Source organism: Stigmatopora nigra, unplaced genomic scaffold (genome assembly GCF_051989575.1).
Source record: "Stigmatopora nigra isolate UIUO_SnigA unplaced genomic scaffold, RoL_Snig_1.1 HiC_scaffold_24, whole genome shotgun sequence".
Classification (NCBI taxonomy): domain Eukaryota; kingdom Metazoa; phylum Chordata; class Actinopteri; order Syngnathiformes; family Syngnathidae; genus Stigmatopora; species Stigmatopora nigra.
In genome coordinates, this window is record NW_027551603.1 from 3,951,460 (window position 1) to 3,979,213 (window position 27,754).

Sequence of the window (27,754 nt, forward strand, 5' to 3'; positions counted from 1 at the left end):
AACCATAACCATAACCCAAACCATAACCCCCAAACCATAACCCCCAAACCATAACCTCCAACCCCTAACAATAACCCTAACCCAAACCATAACCCGAACCCAAACCATAACCCAAACCATAACCCAAACCATAACCCAAACCATAACCATAACCCAAACCATAACCCAAACCATAACCCCTAACCCCTAACAATAACCCTAACCCAAACCCCTAACAAGAACCCTAACCCAAACCATAATCCCATCCATAGCCATAACCCCAACCATAACCCAAACCATAACCCCCAACCCCTAACAATAACCCTAACCCAAACCATAACCCGAACCCAAACCATAACCCAAACAATAACCCTAACCCAAACCATAACCCCAACCATAACCATAACCCAAACCATAACCCCCAACCCCTAACAATAACCCTAACCCAAACCATAACCCGAACCCAAACCATAACCCAAACCATAACCCAAACCATAACCCCTAACCCCTAACAATAACCCTAACCCAAACCATAACCATAACCCCAACCCCTAACAATAACCCTAACCCAAACCATAACCATAACCCCTAACAATAACCCTAACCCAAACCATAACCCCAACCCCTAACAATAACCCTAACCTAAACCATAACCCCAACCATAATCATAACCCAAACCATAACCATAACCCAAAACATAACCCCTAACCCCTAACAATACCTCTTAACCAAACCATAACCCCAACCCCTAACAATAACCCTAACCCAAACCCCTAACAAGAACCCTAACCCAAACCATAACCCCTTATCCCTTACAATAACACTAACCCAAACCATAACCCCAACCATAACCTTAACAATAACCATAAACCAAACCATAACCCCTAAACCCTAACAATAACCCTAACACAAACTATTACCCCAACGCCTAACAATAACCCTAACCCAAACCATAACCCCAACGCCAAACAATAACCTTAACCCAAACCATTACCCCAACCCCTAACAATAAACCCAACCTAAACCATAACCCTAACCATAACCCCAACCTTAACCCAGACCATAACCCCAACCATAACCTTAACAATAACCATAAACCAAACCATAACCCCTAAACCCTAACAATAACCCTAACACAAACTATTACCCCAACGCCTAACAATAACCCTAACCCAAACCATAACCCCAACGCCAAACAATAACCTTAACCCAAACCATAACCCCAACCCCTAACAATAAACCTAACCTAAACCATAACCCTAACCATAACCCCAACCTTAACCCAAACCATAACCCTAACCCCGAACAATAAACCTAACCTAAACCATAACCCTAACCATAACCCCAACCATAACCAGATTCCCAACCATAACCATAACCCCAACCAAAACCATATTCCCAACCATAGCCATAACTCCAACCATATCCCCAACCATAACCATAACCCTAACCGATAACCCCAACTATAACCCCAACCATAATCTTAACCATAAACCAAACCATAACCCCTTATCCCTTACAATAACCCTAACCCAAACCATAACCCCAACCCCTAACAATAATCCTAACCTAAACCATAACCCCAACCATAACCCAAACCATAACCCCTAACCCCTAACAATAACCCTAACCCAAACCCCTAACAAGAACCCTAACCCAAACCATAACCCCTTATCCCTTACAATAACCCTAACCCAAACCATAACCCCAACCCCTAACAATAACCCTAACCTAAACCATAACCCCAACCATAACATAACCCAAACCATAACCCCTAACCCCTAACAATAACCCTAACCCAAACCCCTAACAAGAACCCTAACCCAAACCATAACCCCTTATCCTTTACAATAACCCTAACCTAAACCATAACCCCTAACCCCTAACAATAACCCTAACCCAAACCCCTAACAAGAACCCTAACCCAACCCATAATCCCATCCATAGCCATAACCCAAACCATAACCATAACCCAAACCATAACCCCCAACCCCTAACAATAACCCTAACCCAAACCATAACCCAAACAATAACCCTAACCCAAACCATAACCCTAACCCAAACCATAACCCCAACCATAACCATAACCCAAACCATAACCCCCAAACCATAACCCCCAAACCATAACCTCCAACCCCTAACAATAACCCTAACCCAAACCATAACCCGAACCCAAACCATAACCCAAACCATAACCCAAACCATAACCCAAACCATAACCATAACCCAAACCATAACCCAAACCATAACCCAAACCATAACCCAAACCATAACCCAAACCATAACCCCTAACCCCTAACAATAACCCTAACCCAAACCCCTAACAAGAACCCTAACCCAAACCATAATCCCATCCATACTCTAACCCAAACCATAACCATAACCCTAACAGTAACCATAACCCAAACCATAACCCCTAGCAATAACCCTAACCCAAACCATAACCCCAACCCCTAACAATAACCCTAACCCAAACCATAACCCAAACCATAACCCAAACCATAACCCAAACCATAACCCAAACCATAACCCAAACCATAACCCAAACCATAACCCAAACCATAACCCAAACCATAACCCAAACCATAACCCAAACCATAACCCAAACCATAACCCAAACCATAACCCAAACCATAACCCAAACCATAACCCAAACCATAACCCAAACCATAACCCAAACCAAAACCCAAACCATAACCCAAACCATAACCATAACCCAAACCATAACCCCTAACAATAACCCTAACCCAAACCATAACCCCTAACAATAACCCTAACCCAAACCATAACCCCAACCACAAACAATAACCCTAACCCAACCCATAACCATAACCATAACCCAAAACATAACCCCTAGCAATAACCCTAACCCAAACCATAACCCCAACCCCTAACAATAATCCTAACCCAAACCATAACCCAAACCATAACCCAAACCATAACCCAAACCATAACCCAAACCATAACCCAAACCATAACCCAAACCATAACCCAAACCATAACCCAAACCATAACCCAAACCATAACCCAAACCATAACCCAAACCATAACCCAAACCATAACCCAAACCATAACCCAAACCATAACCATAACCCAAACCATAACCCAAACCATAACCATAACCCAAACCATAACCCCTAACAATAACCCTAACCCAAACCATAACCCCAACCACAAACAATAACCCTAACCCAACCCATAACCATAACCATAACCCAAAACATAACCCCTAGCAATAACCCTAACCAAAACCATAACCCCAACTCCTAACAATAACGCTAACCCAAACCATAACCCAAACCATAACCCAAACCATAACCCAAACCATAACCCAAACCATAACCCAAACCATAACCCAAACCATAACCCCAACCATAACCCCAACCCCTAACAATAACCCTAACCTAAACCATAACCATAACCCTAACCCAAACCATAACCCCAACCATAACCAGATTCCCAACCATAAACATAACCCGAACCAAAACCATATTCCCAACCATAGCCATAACCCCAACCATAACCCCAACCATAACCCCAACCATAACCCCAACCCTAACCATAACCCTAACCATAACCCTAACCATAACCCCAACCATAACTCCAATCATAACCCAAACCATAACCCCAACCATAACCCCAACCATAACCCCAACCATAACCTTAACCATAACCGTAAACCAAACCATAACGCCTAAACCCTAACAATAACCCTAACACAAACTATTACCCAAACCCCTAACAATAACCCTAACCCAAACCATAATCCCATCCATAACAGTAACCCCAACAATAACCATAACCCAAACCATAACCCCTAACCCCTAAAAATAACGCTAACCCAAACCATAACCCCAACCATAACCTTAACCATAACCGTAAACCAAACCATAACCCCTAAACCCTAACAATAACCCTAACTCAAACTATTACCCCAACCCCTAACAATAACCCTAACCCAAACCATTATCCCATCCATAACCATAACCCCAACAATAACCATAACCCAAACCATAACCCTCAACCCCTAAAAATAACACTAACCCAAACCATAACCCCAACCATAACCTTAACAATAACCATAAACCAAACCATAACCCCTAAACCCTAAAAATAACCCTAACACAAACTATTACCCCAACGCCTAACAATAACCCTAACCCAAACCATAACCCCAACGCCAAACAATAACCTTAACCCAAACCATAACCCCAACCCCTAACAATAAACCTAACCTAAACCATAACCCTAACCATAATCCCAACCTTAACCCAAACCATAACCCCAACCCCGAACAATAAACCTAACCTAAACCATAACCCTAACCATAACCCCAACCATAACCATAAACCAAACCATCACCATAACCCAAACCATCACCATAACCCCTAACAATAACCCTAACCCTAACCCAAACCATAACCCCAACCCCTAACAATAACTCTAACCCAAACCATAACCATAACAGTAACCATAACCCAAACCATAACCCCTAACAATAACCCTAACCCAAACCATAACCCCAACCACAAACAATAACCTAACCCAACCCATAACAATAACCATAACCCAAAACATAACCCCTAGCAATAACCCTAACCCAAACCATAACCCCAACCCCTAACAATAACCCTAACCCAAACCATAACCCCAACCCCTAACAATAACCCTAACCCGAACCATAACCCCAAACATAACCAAAACCCAAACCATAACCCCTTATCCCTTACAATATTCCTAACCCAAACCACAACCCCAACCCCTAACAATAACCCTAACCTAAAGCATAACCCCAACCATAACCAGATTCCCGACCATCAACATAACCCCAACCAAAACCATATTCCCAACCATAGCCATAACCCCAACCCCAACCCTAACCATAACCCTAACCATAACCCTAACCATAACCCCAACCATAACTCCAACCATAACCCCAACCATAACCCCAACCATAACCCCAACCATAACCCCAACCATAACCCAAACCATAACCCCAACCCCTAACAATAACCCTAACCCAAACCATAACCCCAACCATAAACAAAACCCAAACCATAACCCCTAATCCCTTAAAATAACCCTAACCCAAACCATAACCCCAACCCCTAACAATAACCCTAACCTAAACCATAACCCCAACCATAACCCAAACCATAACCCCTAACTTCTAACAATAACCCTAACCAAAACCCCTAACAAAAACCCTAACCCAAACCATAATCCCATCCATAGCCATAACCCCAACCATAACCATTACCCAAACCATAACCCCAAACCCCTAACAATAACCCTAACCCAAACCATAACCCGAACCCAAACCATAACCCAAACCATAACCCAAACCATAACCCAAACCATAACCCAAACCATAACCCTTACCCAAACCCAAACCATAACCATAACCCTAACCCAAACCATAACCCTAACCCAAACCATAACCCCAACCATAACCAGATTCCCAACCATAACCATAACCCCAACCAAAACCATATTCCCAACCATAGTCATAACCCCAACCATAACCCCAACCATAACCCCAAACATAACCCCAACCATAACCCCAACCATAACCATAACCCTAACCATAACCCCAACCATAACCAGATTCCCAACCATAACCATAACCCCAACCAAAACCATATTCCCAACCATAGCCATAACCGCAACCATAACCCCAACCATAACCCCAACCATAACCCCAACCATAACCATAACCCTAACCATAACCCCAACCATAACCCCAACAATAACCATAACCCAAACCATAACCCCTAACCCCTAAAAATAACACTAACCCAAACCATAACCCCAACCATAACCTTAACAATAACCATAAACCAAACCATAACCCCTAAACCCTAACAATAACCCTAACACAAACTATTACCCCAACGCCTAACAATAACCCTAACCCAAACCATAACCCCAACGCCAAACAATAACCTTAACCCAAACCTTAACCCCAACCCCTAACAATAAACCTAACCTAAACCATAACCCTAACCATAACCCCAACCTTAACCCAAACCATAACCCCAACCCCGAACAATAAACCTAACCTAAACCATAACCCTAACCATAACCCCAACCATAACCATAAACCAAACCATCACCATAACCCAAACCATCACCATAACCCCTAACAATAACCCTAACCCTAACCCAAACCATAACCCCAACCCCTAACAATAACTCTAACCCAAACCATAACCATAACATTAACCATAACCCAAACCATAACCCTACAAAAACCCTAACCCAAACCATAACCCCAACCACAAACAATAACCTAACCCAACCCATAACCATAACCATAACCCAAAACATAACCCCTAGCAATAACCCTAACCCAAACCATAACCCCAACCCCTAACAATAACCCTAACCCAAACCATAACCCCAACCCCTAACAATAACCCTAACCCGAACCATAACCCCAACCATAACCAAAACCCAAACCATAACCCCTTATCCCTTACAATATTCCTAACCCAAACCACAACCCCAACCCCTAACAATAACCCTAACCTAAACCATAACCCCAACCATAACCAGATTCCCGACCATAAACATAACCCCAACCAAAACCATATTCCCAACCATAGCCATAACCCCAACCATAACCCCAACCCTAACCATAACCCTAACCATAACCCCAACCATAACTCCAACCATAACCCCAACCATAACCCCAACCATAACCCCAACCATAACCCAAACCATAACCCCAACCCCTAACAATAACCCTAACCCAAACCATAACCCCTAACCCAAAACAATATCCCTAACCCAAACCATAACCCCTTACAATAACCCTAACCCAAACCATAACCCCAACCATAACCATAACCCAAACCATAACCATAACCCAAACCATAACCCCAACAATAACCATAACCCAAACCATAACCCCTAAATCCTAAAAATAACGCTAACCCAAACCATAACCCCAACCCCTAACAATAACCCTAACCCAAACCATAACCCCAACCCCTAACAATAACCCTAACCCGAACCATAACCCCAACCATAACCAAAACCCAAACCATAACCCCTTATCCCTTACAATATTCCTAACCCAAACCACAACCCCAACCCCTAACAATAACCCTAACCTAAACCATAACCCCAACCATAACCAGATTCCCGACCATAAACATAACCCCAACCAAAACCATATTCCCAACCATAGCCATAACCCCAACCATAACCCCAACCCTAACCATAACCCTAACCATAACCCCAACCATAACTCCAACCATAACCCCAACCATAACCCCAACCATAACCCCAACCATAACCCAAACCATAACCCCAACCCCTAACAATAACCCTAACCCAAACCATAACCCCTAACCCAAAACAATATCCCTAACCCAAACCATAACCCCTTACAATAACCCTAACCCAAACCATAACCCCAACCATAACCATAACCCAAACCATAACCATAACCCAAACCATAACCCCAACAATAACCATAACCCAAACCATAACCCCTAAATCCTAAAAATAACGCTAACCCAAACCATAACCCCAACCATAACCCCAACCATAACCTTAACCATAACCCAAACCATAACCCTACAAAAACCCTAACCCAAACCATAACCCCAACCACAAACAATAACCTAACCCAACCCATAACCATAACCATAACCCAAAACATAACCCCTAGCAATAACCCTAACCCAAACCATAACCCCAACCCCTAACAATAACCCTAACCCAAACCATAACCCCAACCCCTAACAATAACCCTAACCCGAACCATAACCCCAACCATAACCAAAACCCAAACCATAACCCCTTATCCCTTACAATATTACTAACCCAAACCACAACCCCAACCCCTAACAATAACCCTAACCTAAACCATAACCCCAACCATAACCAGATTCCCGACCATAAACATAACCCCAACCAAAACCATATTCCCAACCATAGCCATAACCCCAACCATAACCCCAACCCTAACCATAACCCTAACCATAACCCCAACCATAACTCCAACCATAACCCCAACCATAACCCCAACCATAACCCCAACCATAACCCAAACCATAACCCCAACCCCTAACAATAACCCTAACCCAAACCATAACCCCTAACCCAAAACAATAACCCTAACCCAAACCATAACCCCAACCATAACCATAACCCAAACCATAACCATAACCCAAACCATAACCATAACCCAAACCATAACACCCAACCCCCAACAATAACCCTAACCCAAACCATAATCCCATCCATAACCATAACCCCAACAATAACCATAACCCAAACCATAACCATAACCCCAACAATAACCATAACCCAAACCATAACCCCTAAATCCTAAAAATAACGCTAACCCAAACCATAACCCCAACCATAACCCCAACCATAACCTTAACCATAACCGTAAACCAAACCATAACGCCTAAACCCTAACAATAACCATAACACAAACTATTACCCCAACCCCTAACAATAACCCTAACCCAAACCATAATCCCATCCATAACAGTAACCCCATTAATAACCATAACCCAAACCATAACCCCTAACCCCTAAAAATAATGCTAACCCTAACCATAACACCAACCATAACCTTAACCATAACCGTAAACCAAACCATAACCCCTAAACCCTAACAATAACCCTAACACAAACTATTACCCCAACCCCTAACAATAACCCTAACCCAAACCATTATCCCATCCATAACCATAACCCCAACAATAACCATAACCCAAACCATAACCCCTAACCCCTAAAAATAACACTAACCCAAACCATAACCCCAACCATAACCTTAACAATAACCATAAACCAAACCATAACCCCTAAACCCTAACAATAACCCTAACACAAACTATTACCCCAACGCCTAACAATAACCCTAACCCAAACCATAACCCCAACGCCAAACAATAACCTTAACCCAAACCATTACCCCAACCCCTAACAATAAACCCAACCTAAACCATAACCCTAACCATAACCCCAACCTTAACCCAAACCATAACCCCAACCATAACCTTAACAATAACCATAAACCAAACCATAACCCCTAAACCCTAACAATAACCCTAACACAAACTATTACCCCAACGCCTAACAATAACCCTAACCCAAACCATAACCCCAACGCCAAACAATAACCTTAACCCAAACCATAACCCCAACCCCTAACAATAAACCTAACCTAAACCATAACCCTAACCATAACCCCAACCTTAACCCAAACCATAACCCCAACCCCGAACAATAAACCTAACCTAAACCATAACCCTAACCATGACCCCAACCATAACCAGATTCCCAACCATAACCATAACCCCAACCAAAACCATATTCCCAACCATAGCCATAACTCCAACCATATCCCCAACCATAACCATAACCCTAACCGATAACCCCAACCATAACCCCAACCATAATCTTAACCATAAACCAAACCATAACCCCTTATCCCTTACAATAACCCTAACCCAAACCATAACCCCAACCCCTAACAATAACCCTAACCTAAACCATAACCCCAACCATAACCCAAACCATAACCCCTAACCCCTAACAATAACCCTAACCCAAACCCCTAACAAGAACCCTAACCCAAACCATAACCCCTTATCCCTTACAATAACCCTAACCCAAACCATAACCCCAACCCCTAACAATAACCCTAACCTAAACCATAACCCCAACCATAACATAACCCAAACCATAACCCCTAACCCCTAACAATAACCCTAAACCAAACCCCTAACAAGAACCCTAACCCAAACCATAACCCCTTATCCCTTACAATAACCCTAACCCAAACCATAACCCCTAACCCCTAACAATAACCCTAACCCAAACCCCTAACAAGAACCCTAACCCAACCCATAATCCCATCCATAGCCATAACCCAAACCATAACCATAACCCAAACCATAACCCCCAACCCCTAACAATAACCCTAACCCAAACCATAACCCGAACCCAAACCATAACCCAAACAATAACCCTAACCCAAACCATAACCCTAACCCAAACCATAACCCCAACCATAACCATAACCCAAACCATAACCCCCAAACCATAACCCCCAAACCATAACCTCCAACCCCTAACAATAACCCTAACCCAAACCATAACCCGAACCCAAACCATAACCCAAACCATAACCCAAACCATAACCCAAACCATAACCCAAACCATAACCCAAACCATAACCATAACCCAAACCATAACCCAAACCATAACCATAACCCAAACCATAACCCAAACCATAACCCCTAACCCCTAACAATAACCCTAACCCAAACCCCTAACAAGAACCCTAACCCAAACCATAATCCCATCCATAGCCATAACCCCAACCATAACCCAAACCATAACCCCCAACCCCTAACAATAACCCTAACCCAAACCATAACCCGAACCCAAACCATAACCCAAACAATAACCCTAACCCAAACCATAACCCCAACCATAACCATAACCCAAACCATAACCCCCAACCCCTAACAATAACCCTAACCAAAACCATAACCCGAACCCAAACCATAACCCAAACCATAACCCAAACCATAACCCCTAACCCCTAACAATAACCCTAACCCAAACCATAACCATAACCCCAACCCCTAACAATAACCCTAACCCAAACCATAACCATAACCCCTAACAATAACCCTAACCCAAACCATAACCCCAACCATAACCATAACCCAAACCATAACCCCTAACAATAACCCTAACCCAAACCATAACCCCAACCCCTAACAATAACCCTAACCTAAACCATAACCCCAACCATAACCATAACCCAAACCATAACCATAACCCAAAACATAACCCCTAACTCCTAACAATAACCCTAAACCAAACCATAACCCCAACCCCTAACAATAACCCTAACCCAAACCATAACCCCAACCATAAACAAAACCCAAACCATAACCCCAACCATAACCTTAACCATAACCGTAAACCAAACCATAACCCCTTAACCCTAACAATAACCCTAACACAAACTATTACCCCAACCCCTAACAATAACCCTAACCCAAACCATAATCCCATCCATAACAGTAACCCCAACAATAACCATAACCCAAACCATAACCCCTAACCCCTAAACATAACGCTAACCCAAACCATAACTCCAACCATAACCTTAACCATAACCGTAAACCAAATCATAACCCCTAAACCCTAACAATAACCCTAACAAAAACTATTACCCCAACCCCTAACAAAAACCCTAACCCAAACCATTATCCCATCCATAACCATAACCCCAACAATAACCATAACCCAAACCATAACCCCTAACCACTAAAAATAACGCTAACCCAAACCATAACCCCAACCATAACCTTAACCATAACCTTAACCATAACCGTAAACCAAACCATAACCGTAAACCAAACCATAACCCCTAAACCCTAACAATAACCCTAACACAAACCATAACCCCAACCCCTAACAATAACTCTAACCCAAACCATAACCATAACCCTAACAGTAACCATAACCCAAACCATAACCCCTAACAATAACCCTAACCCAAACCATAACCCCAACCAAAAACAATAACCCTAACCCAACCCATAACCATAACCATAACCCAAAACATAACCCCTAGCAATAACCCTAACCCAAACCATAACCCCAACCCCTAACAATAACCCTAACCCAAACCATAACCCCAACCCCTAACAATAACCCTAACCCAAACCATAACCCCAACCATAACCAAAACCCAAACCATAACCCCTTATCCCTTACAATATTCCTAACCCAAACCATAACCCCAACCCCTAACAATAACCCTAACCTAAACCATAACCCCAACCATAACCAGATTCCCAACCATAAACATAACCCAAACCATAACCATAACCCCAACCATAACCATAACCGTAACCATAACCCTTACCCCAACCATAACCATAACCCAAACCATAACCCCTAGCAATAACCCTAACCAAAACCATAACCCCAACCCCTAACAATAACGCTAACCCAAACCATAACCCAAACCATAACCCAAACCATAACCCAAACCATAACCCAAACCATAACCCCAACCCCTAACAATAACCCTAACCTAAACCATAACCATAACCCTAACCCAAACCATAACCCCAACCATAACCAGATTCCCAACCATAAACATAACCCGAACCAAAACCATATTCCCAACCATAGCCATAACCCCAACCATAACCCCAACCCTAACCATAACCCTAACCATAACCCCAACCATAACTCCAATCATAACCCAAACCATAACCCCAACCATAACCCCAACCATAACCCAAACCATAACCCCAACCCCTAACAATAACCCTAACCCAAACCATAACCCCTAACCCCTAACAATATCCCTAACCCAAACCATAACCCCTAATAATAACCCTAACCCAAACCATAAACCCCAACCCCTAACAATAACCCTAACCTAAACCATAACCCCAACCATTACCATAACCCCAACCATTACCATAACCCAAATCATAACCCCTAACCCCTAACAATAACCCTAACCCAAACCATAACCCCAACCCCTAACAATAACCCTAACCCAAAACCTAACCCAAAACCTAACCCAAAACCTAACCGTAAACCTAACCCAAAACCTAACCCAAAACCTAACCCAAAACCTAACCCAAAACCTAACCCAAACCATAACCATAACCCCAACCATAACCATAACCCAAACCATAACCCCTAACAATAACCCTAACCCAAACCATAACCCCATCCCCTAACAATAACCCTAACCTAAACCATAACCCCAACCATAACCATAACCCAAACCATAACCATAACCCAAAACATAACCCCTAACTCCTAACAATAACCCTAAACCAAACCATAACCCCAACCCCTAACAATAACCCTAACCCAAACCATAACCCCAACCATAAACAAAACCCAAACCATAACCCCAACCATAAACAAAACCCAAACCATAACCCCAACCATAACCTTAACCATAACCGTAAACCAAACCATAACCCCTTAACCCTAACAATAACCCTAACACAAACTATTACCCCAACCCCTAACAATAACCCTAACCCAAACCATAATCCCATCCATAACAGTAACCCCAACAATAACCATAACCGAAACCATAACCCCTAACCCCTAAAAATAACGCTAACCCAAACCATAACCCCAACCATAACCTTAACCATAACCGTAAACCAAATCATAACCCCTAAACCCTAACAATAATCCTAACAAAAACTATTACCCCAACCCCTAACAAAAACCCTAACCCAAACCATTATCCCATCCATAACCATAACCCCAACAATAACCATAACCCAAACCATAACCCCTAACCACTAAAAATAACGCTAACCCAAACCATAACCCCAACCATAACCTTAACCATAACCGTAAACCAAACCATAACCCCTAAACCCTAACAATAACCCTAACACAAACCATAACCCCAACCCCTAACAATAACTCTAACCCAAACCATAACCATAACCCTAACAGTAACCATAACCCAAACCATAACCCCTAACAATAACCCTAACCCAAACCATAACCCCAACCAAAAACAATAACCCTAACCCAACCCATAACCATAACCATAACCCAAAACATAACCCCTAGCAATAACCCTAACCCAAACCATAACCCCAACCCCTAACAATAACCCTAACCCAAACCATAACCCCAACCCCTAACAATAACCCTAACCCGAACCATAACCCCAACCATAACCAAAACCCAAACCATAACCCCTTATCCCTTACAATATTCCTAACCCAAACCATAACCCCAACCCCTAACAATAACCCTAACCTAAACCATAACCCCAACCATAACCAGATTCCCAACCATAAACATAACCCAAACCATAACCATAACCCCAACCATAACCATAACCCAAACCATAACCATAACCCCAACCATAACCATAACCCAGACCATAACCCCTAACAATAACCCTAACCCAAACCATAACCCTAACCCAAACCATAACCCTAACCCAAACCATAACCCCAACCCCTAACAATAACCCTAACCTAAACCATAACCCCAACCATAACCATAACCATAACCCAAAACATAACCCCTAACTCCCAACATTAACCCTAAACCAAACCATAACTCCAACCCCTAACAATAACCCTAACCCAAACCATAACCCCAACCATAACCAAAACCCAAACCATAACCCCTAATCCCTTAAGATAACCCTAACCCAAACCATAACCCCAACCCCAAACAATAACCCTAACCTAAACCATAACCCCAACCATAACCCAAACCATAACCCCTAACTTCTAACAATAACCCTAACCCAAACCCCTAACAAGAACCCTAACCCAAACCATAATCCCATCCATAGACATAACCCCAACCATAACCATAACCCAAACCGTAACCCCAAACCCCTAACAATAACCCTAACCCAAACCATAACCCGAACCCAAACCATAACCCAAACCATAACCCAAACCATAACCCAAACCATAACCCAAACCATAACCCAAACCATAACCCTAACCCAAACCATAACCCAAACCATAACCCTAACCCACACCATAACCCCAACCATAACCAGATTCCCAACCATAACCAGATTCCCAACCATAACCATAACCCCAACCAAAACCATATTCCCAACCATAGCCATAACCCCAACCATAACCCCAACCATAACCCCAACCATAACCTCAACCATAACCCAAACCATAACCCCTAACCCAAAACAATATCCCTAACCCAAACCATAACCCCTAACCCAAAACAATATCCCTAACCCAAACCATAACCCCTTACAATAACCCTAACCCAAACCATAACCCCAACCATAACCATAACCCAAACTATAACCATAACCATAACCATAACCCAAACCATAACACCCAACCCCCAACAATAACCCTAACCCAAACCATAATCCCATCCATAACCATAACCCCAACAATAACCATAACCCAAACCATAACCCCTAAATCCTAAAAATAACGCTAACCCAAACCATAACCCCAACCATAACCCCAACCATAACCTTAACCATAACCGTAAACCAAACCATAACGCCTAAACCCTAACAATAACCCTAACACAAACTATTACCCAAACCCCTAACAATAACCCTAACCCAAACCATAATCCCATCCATAACAGTAACCCCAACAATAACCATAACCCAAACCATAACCCCTAACCCCTAAAAATAACGCTAACCCAAACCATAACCCCAACCATAACCTTAACCATAACCGTAAACCAAACCATAACCCCTAAACCCTAACAATAACCCTAACTCAAACTATTACCCCAACCCCTAACAATAACCCTAACCCAAACCATTATCCCATCCATAACCATAACCCCAACAATAACCATAACCCAAACCATAACCCTCAACCCCTAAAAATAACACTAACCCAAACCATAACCCCAACCATAACCTTAACAATAACCATAAACCAAACCATAACCCCTAAACCCTAAAAATAACCCTAACACAAACTATTACCCCAACGCCTAACAATAACCCTAACCCAAACCATAACCCCAACGCCAAACAATAACCTTAACCCAAACCATAACCCCAACCCCTAACAATAAACCTAACCTAAACCATAACCCTAACCATAATCCCAACCTTAACCCAAACCATAACCCCAACCCCGAACAATAAACCTAACCTAAACCATAACCCTAACCATAACCCCAACCATAACCATAAACCAAACCATCACCATAACCCAAACCATCACCATAACCCCTAACAATAACCCTAACCCTAACCCAAACCATAACCCCAACCCCTAACAATAACTCTAACCCAAACCATAACCATAACAGTAACCATAACCCAAACCATAACCCCTAACAATAACCCTAACCCAAACCATAACCCCAACCACAAACAATAACCTAACCCAACCCATAACAATAACCATAACCCAAAACATAACCCCTAGCAATAACCCTAACCCAAACCATAACCCCAACCCCTAACAATAACCCTAACCCAAACCATAACCCCAACCCCTAACAATAACCCTAACCCGAACCATAACCCCAACCATAACCAAAACCCAAACCATAACCCCTTATCCCTTACAATATTCCTAACCCAAACCACAACCCCAACCCCTAACAATAACCCTAACCTAAAGCATAACCCCAACCATAACCAGATTCCCGACCATCAACATAACCCCAACCAAAACCATATTCCCAACCATAGCCATAACCCCAACCCCAACCCTAACCATAACCCTAACCATAACCCTAACCATAACCCTAACCATAACCCCAACCATAACTCCAACCATAACCCCAACCATAACCCCAACCATAACCCCAACCATAACCCCAACCATAACCCAAACCATAACCCCAACCCCTAACAATAACCCTAACCCAAACCATAACCCCAACCATAAACAAAACCCAAACCATAACCCCTAATCCCTTAAAATAACCCTAACCCAAACCATAACCCCAACCCCTAACAATAACCCTAACCTAAACCATAACCCCAACCATAACCCAAACCATAACCCCTAACTTCTAACAATAACCCTAACCAAAACCCCTAACAAAAACCCTAACCCAAACCATAATCCCATCCATAGCCATAACCCCAACCATAACCATTACCCAAACCATAACCCCAAACCCCTAACAATAACCCTAACCCAAACCATAACCCGAACCCAAACCATAACCCAAACCATAACCCAAACCATAACCCAAACCATAACCCAAACCATAACCCTTACCCAAACCCAAACCATAACCATAACCCTAACCCAAACCATAACCCTAACCCAAACCATAACCCCAACCATAACCAGATTCCCAACCATAACCATAACCCCAACCAAAACCATATTCCCAACCATAGTCATAACCCCAACCATAACCCCAACCAAAACCATATTCCCAACCATAGTCATAACCCCAACCATAACCCCAACCATAACCCCAAACATAACCCCAACCATAACCCCAAACATAACCATAACCCTAACCATAACCCCAACCATAACCAGATTCCCAACCATAACCATAACCCCAACCAAAACCATATTCCCAACCATAGCCATAACCGCAACCATAACCCCAACCATAACCCCAACCATAACCCCAACCATAACCATAACCCTAACCATAACCCCAACCATAACCCCAACAATAACCATAACCCAAACCATAACCCCTAACCCCTAAAAATAACACTAACCCAAACCATAACCCCAACCATAACCTTAACAATAACCATAAACCAAACCATAACCCCTAAACCCTAACAATAACCCTAACACAAACTATTACCCCAACGCCTAACAATAACCCTAACCCAAACCATAACCCCAACGCCAAACAATAACCTTAACCCAAACCTTAACCCCAACCCCTAACAATAAACCTAACCTAAACCATAACCCTAACCATAACCCCAACCTTAACCCAAACCATAACCCCAACCCCGAACAATAAACCTAACCTAAACCATAACCCTAACCATAACCCCAACCATAACCATAAACCAAACCATCACCATAACCCAAACCATCACCATAACCCCTAACAATAACCCTAACCCTAACCCAAACCATAACCCCAACCCCTAACAATAACTCTAACCCAAACCATAACCATAACATTAACCATAACCCAAACCATAACCCTACAAAAACCCTAACCCAAACCATAACCCCAACCACAAACAATAACCTAACCCAACCCATAACCATAACCATAACCCAAAACATAACCCCTAGCAATAACCCTAACCCAAACCATAACCCCAACCCCTAACAATAACCCTAACCCAAACCATAACCCCAACCCCTAACAATAACCCTAACCCGAACCATAACCCCAACCATAACCAAAACCCAAACCATAACCCCTTATCCCTTACAATATTCCTAACCCAAACCACAACCCCAACCCCTAACAATAACCCTAACCTAAACCATAACCCCAACCATAACCAGATTCCCGGCCATAAACATAACCCCAACCAAAACCATATTCCCAACCATAGCCATAACCCCAACCATAACCCCAACCCTAACCATAACCCTAACCATAACCCCAACCATAACTCCAACCATAACCCCAACCATAACCCCAACCATAACCCCAACCATAACCCAAACCATAACCCCAACCCCTAACAATAACCCTAACCCAAACCATAACCCCTAACCCAAAACAATATCCCTAACCCAAACCATAACCCCTTACAATAACCCTAACCCAAACCATAACCCCAACCATAACCATAACCCAAACCATAACCATAACCCAAACCATAACCCCAACAATAACCATAACCCAAACCATAACCCCTAAATCCTAAAAATAACGCTAACCCAAACCATAACCCCAACCATAACCCCAACCATAACCTTAACCATAACCCAAACCATAACCCTACAAAAACCCTAACCCAAACCATAACCCCAACCACAAACAATAACCTAACCCAACCCATAACCATAACCATAACCCAAAACATAACCCCTAGCAATAACCCTAACCCAAACCATAACCCCAACCCCTAACAATAACCCTAACCCAAACCATAACCCCAACCCCTAACAATAACCCTAACCCGAACCATAACCCCAACCATAACCAAAACCCAAACCATAACCCCTTATCCCTTACAATATTACTAACCCAAACCACAACCCCAACCCCTAACAATAACCCTAACCTAAACCATAACCCCAACCATAACCAGATTCCCGACCATAAACATAACCCCAACCAAAACCATATTCCCAACCATAGCCATAACCCCAACCATAACCCCAACCCTAACCATAACCCTAACCATAACCCCAACCATAACTCCAACCATAACCCCAACCATAACCCCAACCATAACCCCAACCATAACCCAAACCATAACCCCAACCCCTAACAATAACCCTAACCCAAACCATAACCCCTAACCCAAAACAATAACCCTAACCCAAACCATAACCCCAACCATAACCATAACCCAAACCATAACCATAACCCAAACCATAACACCCAACCCCCAACAATAACCCTAACCCAAACCATAATCCCATCCATAACCATAACCCCAACAATAACCATAACCCAAACCATAACCATAACCCCAACAATAACCATAACCCAAACCATAACCCCTAAATCCTAAAAATAACGCTAACCCAAACCATAACCCCAACCATAACCCCAACCATAACCTTAACCATAACCGTAAACCAAACCATAACGCCTAAACCCTAACAATAACCCTAACACAAACTATTACCCCAACCCCTAACAATAACCCTAACCCAAACCATAATCCCATCCATAACAGTAACCCCAACAATAACCATAACCCAAACCATAACCCCTAACCCCTAAAAATAATGCTAACCCTAACCATAACACCAACCATAACCTTAACCATAACCGTAAACCAAACCATAACCCCTAAACCCTAACAATAACCCTAACACAAACTATTACCCCAACCCCTAACAATAACCCTAACCCAAACCATTATCCCATCCATAACCATAACCCCAACAATAACCATAACCCAAACCATAACCCCTAACCCCTAAAAATAACACTAACCCAAACCATAACCCCAACCATAACCTTAACAATAACCATAAACCAAACCATAACCCCTAAACCCTAACAATAACCCTAACACAAACTATTACCCCAACGCCTAACAATAACCCTAACCCAAACCATAACCCCAACGCCAAACAATAACCTTAACCCAAACCATTACCCCAACCCCTAACAATAAACCCAACCTAAACCATAACCCTAACCATAACCCCAACCTTAACCCAAACCATAACCCCAACCATAACCTTAACAATAACCATAAACCAAACCATAACCCCTAAACCCTAACAATAACCCTAACACAAACTATTACCCCAACGCCTAACAATAACCCTAACCCAAACCATAACCCCAACGCCAAACAATAACCTTAACCCAAACCATAACCCCAACCCCTAACAATAAACCTAACCTAAACCATAACCCTAACCATAACCCCAACCTTAACCCAAACCATAACCCCAACCCCGAACAATAAACCTAACCTAAACCATAACCCTAACCATGACCCCAACCATAACCAGATTCCCAACCATAACCATAACCCCAACCAAAACCATATTCCCAACCATAGCCATAACTCCAACCATATCCCCAACCATAACCATAACCCTAACCGATAACCCCAACCATAACCCCAACCATAATCTTAACCATAAACCAAACCATAACCCCTTATCCCTTACAATAACCCTAACCCAAACCATAACCCCAACCCCTAACAATAACCCTAACCTAAACCATAACCCCAACCATAACCCAAACCATAACCCCTTATCCCTTACAATATTCCTAACCCAAACCACAACCCCAACCCCTAACAATAACCCTAACCTAAACCATAACCCCAACCATAACCAGATTCCCGGCCATAAACATAACCCCAACCAAAACCATATTCCCAACCATAGCCATAACCCCAACCATAACCCCAACCCTAACCATAACCCTAACCATAACCCCAACCATAACTCCAACCATAACCCCAACCATAACCCCAACCATAACCCCAACCATAACCCAAACCATAACCCCAACCCCTAACAATAACCCTAACCCAAACCATAACCCCTAACCCAAAACAATATCCCTAACCCAAACCATAACCCCTTACAATAACCCTAACCCAAACCATAACCCCAACCATAACCATAACCCAAACCATAACCCAAACCATAACCCCAACAATAACCATAACCCAAACCATAACCCCTAAATCCTAAAAATAACGCTAACCCAAACCATAACCCCAACCATAACCCCAACCATAACCTTAACCATAACCCAAACCATAACCCTACAAAAACCCTAACCCAAACCATAACCCCAACCACAAACAATAACCTAACCCAACCCATAACCATAACCATAACCCAAAACATAACCCCTAGCAATAACCCTAACCCAAACCATAACCCCAACCCCTAACAATAACCCTAACCCAAACCATAACCCCAACCCCTAACAATAACCCTAACCCGAACCATAACCCCAACCATAACCAAAACCCAAACCATAACCCCTTATCCCTTACAATATTACTAACCCAAACCACAACCCCAACCCCTAACAATAACCCTAACCTAAACCATAACCCCAACCATAACCAGATTCCCGACCATAAACATAACCCCAACCAAAACCATATTCCCAACCATAGCCATAACCCCAACCATAACCCCAACCCTAACCATAACCCTAACCATAACCCCAACCATAACTCCAACCATAACCCCAACCATAACCCCAACCATAACCCCAACCATAACCCAAACCATAACCCCAACCCCTAACAATAACCCTAACCCAAACCATAACCCCTAACCCAAAACAATAACCCTAACCCAAACCATAACCCCAACCATAACCATAACCCAAACCATAACCATAACCCAAACCATAACACCCAACCCCCAACAATAACCCTAACCCAAACCATAATCCCATCCATAACCATAACCCCAACAATAACCATAACCCAAACCATAACCATAACCCCAACAATAACCATAACCCAAACCATAACCCCTAAATCCTAAAAATAACGCTAACCCAAACCATAACCCCAACCATAACCCCAACCATAACCTTAACCATAACCGTAAACCAAACCATAACGCCTAAACCCTAAAAATAACCCTAACACAAACTATTACCCCAACCCCTAACAATAACCCTAACCCAAACCATAATCCCATCCATAACAGTAACCCCAACAATAACCATAACCCAAACCATAACCCCTAACCCCTAAAAATAATGCTAACCCTAACCATAACACCAACCATAACCTTAACCATAACCGTAAACCAAACCATAACCCCTAAACCCTAACAATAACCCTAACACAAACTATTACCCCAACCCCTAACAATAACCCTAACCCAAACCATTATCCCATCCATAACCATAACCCCAACAATAACCATAACCCAAACCATAACCCCTAACCCCTAAAAATAACACTAACCCAAACCATAACCCCAACCATAACCTTAACAATAACCATAAACCAAACCATAACCCCTAAACCCTAACAATAACCCTAACACAAACTATTACCCCAACGCCTAACAATAACCCTAACCCAAACCATAACCCCAACGCCAAACAATAACCTTAACCCAAACCATTACCCCAACCCCTAACAATAAACCCAACCTAAACCATAACCCTAACCATAACCCCAACCTTAACCCAAACCATAACCCCAACCATAACCTTAACAATAACCATAAACCAAACCATAACCCCTAAACCCTAACAATAACCCTAACACAAACTATTACCCCAACGCCTAACAATAACCCTAACCCAAACCATAACCCCAACGCCAAACAATAACCTTAACCCAAACCATAACCCCAACCCCTAACAATAAACCTAACCTAAACCATAACCCTAACCATAACCCCAACCTTAACCCAAACCATAACCCCAACCCCGAACAATAAACCTAACCTAAACCATAACCCTAACCATGACCCCAACCATAACCAGATTCCCAACCATAACCATAACCCCAACCAAAACCATATTCCCAACCATAGCCATAACTCCAACCATATCCCCAACCATAACCATAACCCTAACCGATAACCCCAACCATAACCCCAACCATAATCTTAACCATAAACCAAACCATAACCCCTTATCCCTTACAATAACCCTAACCCAAACCATAACCCCAACCCCTAACAATAACCCTAACCTAAACCATAACCCCAACCATAACCCAAACCATAACCCCTAACCCCTAACAATAACCCTAACCCAAACCCCTAACAAGAACCCTAACCCAAACCATAACCCCTTATCCCTTACAATAACCCTAACCCAAACCATAACCCCAACCCCTAACAATAACCCTAACCTAAACCATAACCCCAACCATAACATAACCCAAACCATAACCCCTAACCCCTAACAATAACCCTAAACCAAACCCCTAACAAGAACCCTAACCCAAACCATAACCCCTTATCCCTTACAATAACCCTAACCCAAACCATAACCCCTAACCCCTAACAATAACCCTAACCCAAACCCCTAACAAGAACCCTAACCCAACCCATAATCCCATCCATAGCCATAACCCAAACCATAACCATAACCCAAACCATAACCCCCAACCCCTAACAATAACCCTAACCCAAACCATAACCCGAACCCAAACCATAACCCAAACAATAACCCTAACCCAAACCATAACCCTAACCCAAACCATAACCCCAACCATAACCATAACCCAAACCATAACCCCCAAACCATAACCCCCAAACCATAACCTCCAACCCCTAACAATAACCCTAACCCAAACCATAACCCGAACCCAAACCATAACCCAAACCATAACCCAAACCATAACCCAAACCATAACCATAACCCAAACCATAACCCAAACCATAACCCCTAACCCCTAACAATAACCCTAACCCAAACCCCTAACAAGAACCCTAACCCAAACCATAATCCCATCCATAGCCATAACCCCAACCATAACCCAAACCATAACCCCCAACCCCTAACAATAACCCTAACCCAAACCATAACCCGAACCCAAACCATAACCCAAACAATAACCCTAACCCAAACCATAACCCCAACCATAACCATAACCCAAACCATAACCCCCAACCCCTAACAATAACCCTAACCCAAACCATAACCCGAACCCAAACCATAACCCAAACCATAACCCAAACCATAACCCCTAACCCCTAACAATAACCCTAACCCAAACCATAACCATAACCCCAACCCCTAACAATAACCCTAACCCAAACCATAACCATAACCCCTAACAATAACCCTAACCCAAACCATAACCCCAACCCCTAACAATAACCCTAACCTAAACCATAACCCCAACCATAATCATAACCCAAACCATAACCATAACCCAAAACATAACCCCTAACCCCTAACAATACCTCTTAACCAAACCATAACCCCAACCCCTAACAATAACCCTAACCCAAACCCCTAACAAGAACCCTAACCCAAACCATAACCCCTTATCCCTTACAATAACACTAACCCAAACCATAACCCCAACCATAACCTTAACAATAACCATAAACCAAACCATAACCCCTAAACCCTAACAATAACCCTAACACAAACTATTACCCCAACGCCTAACAATAACCCTAACCCAAACCATAACCCCAACGCCAAACAATAACCTTAACCCAAACCATTACCCCAACCCCTAACAATAAACCCAACCTAAACCATAACCCTAACCATAACCCCAACCTTAACCCAGACCATAACCCCAACCATAACCTTAACAATAACCATAAACCAAACCATAACCCCTAAACCCTAACAATAACCCTAACACAAACTATTACCCCAACGCCTAACAATAACCCTAACCCAAACCATAACCCCAACGCCAAACAATAACCTTAACCCAAACCATAACCCCAACCCCTAACAATAAACCTAACCTAAACCATAACCCTAACCATAACCCCAACCTTAACCCAAACCATAACCCTAACCCCGAACAATAAACCTAACCTAAACCATAACCCTAACCATAACCCCAACCATAACCAGATTCCCAACCATAACCATAACCCCAACCAAAACCATATTCCCAACCATAGCCATAACTCCAACCATATCCCCAACCATAACCATAACCCTAACCGATAACCCCAACTATAACCCCAACCATAATCTTAACCATAAACCAAACCATAACCCCTTATCCCTTACAATAACCCTAACCCAAACCATAACCCCAACCCCTAACAATAATCCTAACCTAAACCATAACCCCAACCATAACCCAAACCATAACCCCTAACCCCTAACAATAACCCTAACCCAAACCCCTAACAAGAACCCTAACCCAAACCATAACCCCTTATCCCTTACAATAACCCTAACCCAAACCATAACCCCAACCCCTAACAATAACCCTAACCTAAACCATAACCCCAACCATAACATAACCCAAACCATAACCCCTAACCCCTAACAATAACCCTAACCCAAACCCCTAACAAGAACCCTAACCCAAACCATAACCCCTTATCCTTTACAATAACCCTAACCTAAACCATAACCCCTAACCCCTAACAATAACCCTAACCCAAACCCCTAACAAGAACCCTAACCCAACCCATAATCCCATCCATAGCCATAACCCAAACCATAACCATAACCCAAACCATAACCCCCAACCCCTAACAATAACCCTAACCCAAACCATAACCCAAACAATAACCCTAACCCAAACCATAACCCTAACCCAAACCATAACCCCAACCATAACCATAACCCAAACCATAACCCCCAAACCATAACCCCCAAACCATAACCTCCAACCCCTAACAATAACCCTAACCCAAACCATAACCCGAACCCAAACCATAACCCAAACCATAACCCAAACCATAACCCAAACCATAACCATAACCCAAACCATAACCCAAACCATAACCCAAACCATAACCCAAACCATAACCCAAACCATAACCCCTAACCCCTAACAATAACCCTAACCCAAACCCCTAACAAGAACCCTAACCCAAACCATAATCCCATCCATACTCTAACCCAAACCATAACCATAACCCTAACAGTAACCATAACCCAAACCATAACCCCTAGCAATAACCCTAACCCAAACCATAACCCCAACCCCTAACAATAACCCTAACCCAAACCATAACCCAAACCATAACCCAAACCATAACCCAAACCATAACCCAAACCATAACCCAAACCATAACCCAAACCATAACCCAAACCATAACCCAAACCATAACCCAAACCATAACCCAAACCATAACCCAAACCATAACCCAAACCATAACCCAAACCATAACCCAAACCATAACCCAAACCATAACCCAAACCATAACCCAAACCAAAACCCAAACCATAACCCAAACCATAACCATAACCCAAACCATAACCCCTAACAATAACCCTAACCCAAACCATAACCCCTAACAATAACCCTAACCCAAACCATAACCCCAACCACAAACAATAACCCTAACCCAACCCATAACCATAACCATAACCCAAAACATAACCCCTAGCAATAACCCTAACCCAAACCATAACCCCAACCCCTAACAATAATCCTAACCCAAACCATAACCCAAACCATAACCCAAACCATAACCCAAACCATAACCCAAACCATAACCCAAACCATAACCCAAACCATAACCCAAACCATAACCCAAACCATAACCCAAACCATAACCCAAACCATAACCCAAACCATAACCCAAACCATAACCCAAACCATAACCCAAACCATAACCATAACCCAAACCATAACCCAAACCATAACCATAACCCAAACCATAACCCCTAACAATAACCCTAACCCAAACCATAACCCCAACCACAAACAATAACCCTAACCCAACCCATAACCATAACCATAACCCAAAACATAACCCCTAGCAATAACCCTAACCAAAACCATAACCCCAACTCCTAACAATAACGCTAACCCAAACCATAACCCAAACCATAACCCAAACCATAACCCAAACCATAACCCAAACCATAACCCAAACCATAACCCAAACCATAACCCCAACCATAACCCCAACCCCTAACAATAACCCTAACCTAAACCATAACCATAACCCTAACCCAAACCATAACCCCAACCATAACCAGATTCCCAACCATAAACATAACCCGAACCAAAACCATATTCCCAACCATAGCCATAACCCCAACCATAACCCCAACCATAACCCCAACCATAACCCCAACCCTAACCATAACCCTAACCATAACCCTAACCATAACCCCAACCATAACTCCAATCATAACCCAAACCATAACCCCAACCATAACCCCAACCATAACCCCAACCATAACCTTAACCATAACCGTAAACCAAACCATAACGCCTAAACCCTAACAATAACCCTAACACAAACTATTACCCAAACCCCTAACAATAACCCTAACCCAAACCATAATCCCATCCATAACAGTAACCCCAACAATAACCATAACCCAAACCATAACCCCTAACCCCTAAAAATAACGCTAACCCAAACCATAACCCCAACCATAACCTTAACCATAACCGTAAACCAAACCATAACCCCTAAACCCTAACAATAACCCTAACTCAAACTATTACCCCAACCCCTAACAATAACCCTAACCCAAACCATTATCCCATCCATAACCATAACCCCAACAATAACCATAACCCAAACCATAACCCTCAACCCCTAAAAATAACACTAACCCAAACCATAACCCCAACCATAACCTTAACAATAACCATAAACCAAACCATAACCCCTAAACCCTAAAAATAACCCTAACACAAACTATTACCCCAACGCCTAACAATAACCCTAACCCAAACCATAACCCCAACGCCAAACAATAACCTTAACCCAAACCATAACCCCAACCCCTAACAATAAACCTAACCTAAACCATAACCCTAACCATAATCCCAACCTTAACCCAAACCATAACCCCAACCCCGAACAATAAACCTAACCTAAACCATAACCCTAACCATAACCCCAACCATAACCATAAACCAAACCATCACCATAACCCAAACCATCACCATAACCCCTAACAATAACCCTAACCCTAACCCAAACCATAACCCCAACCCCTAACAATAACTCTAACCCAAACC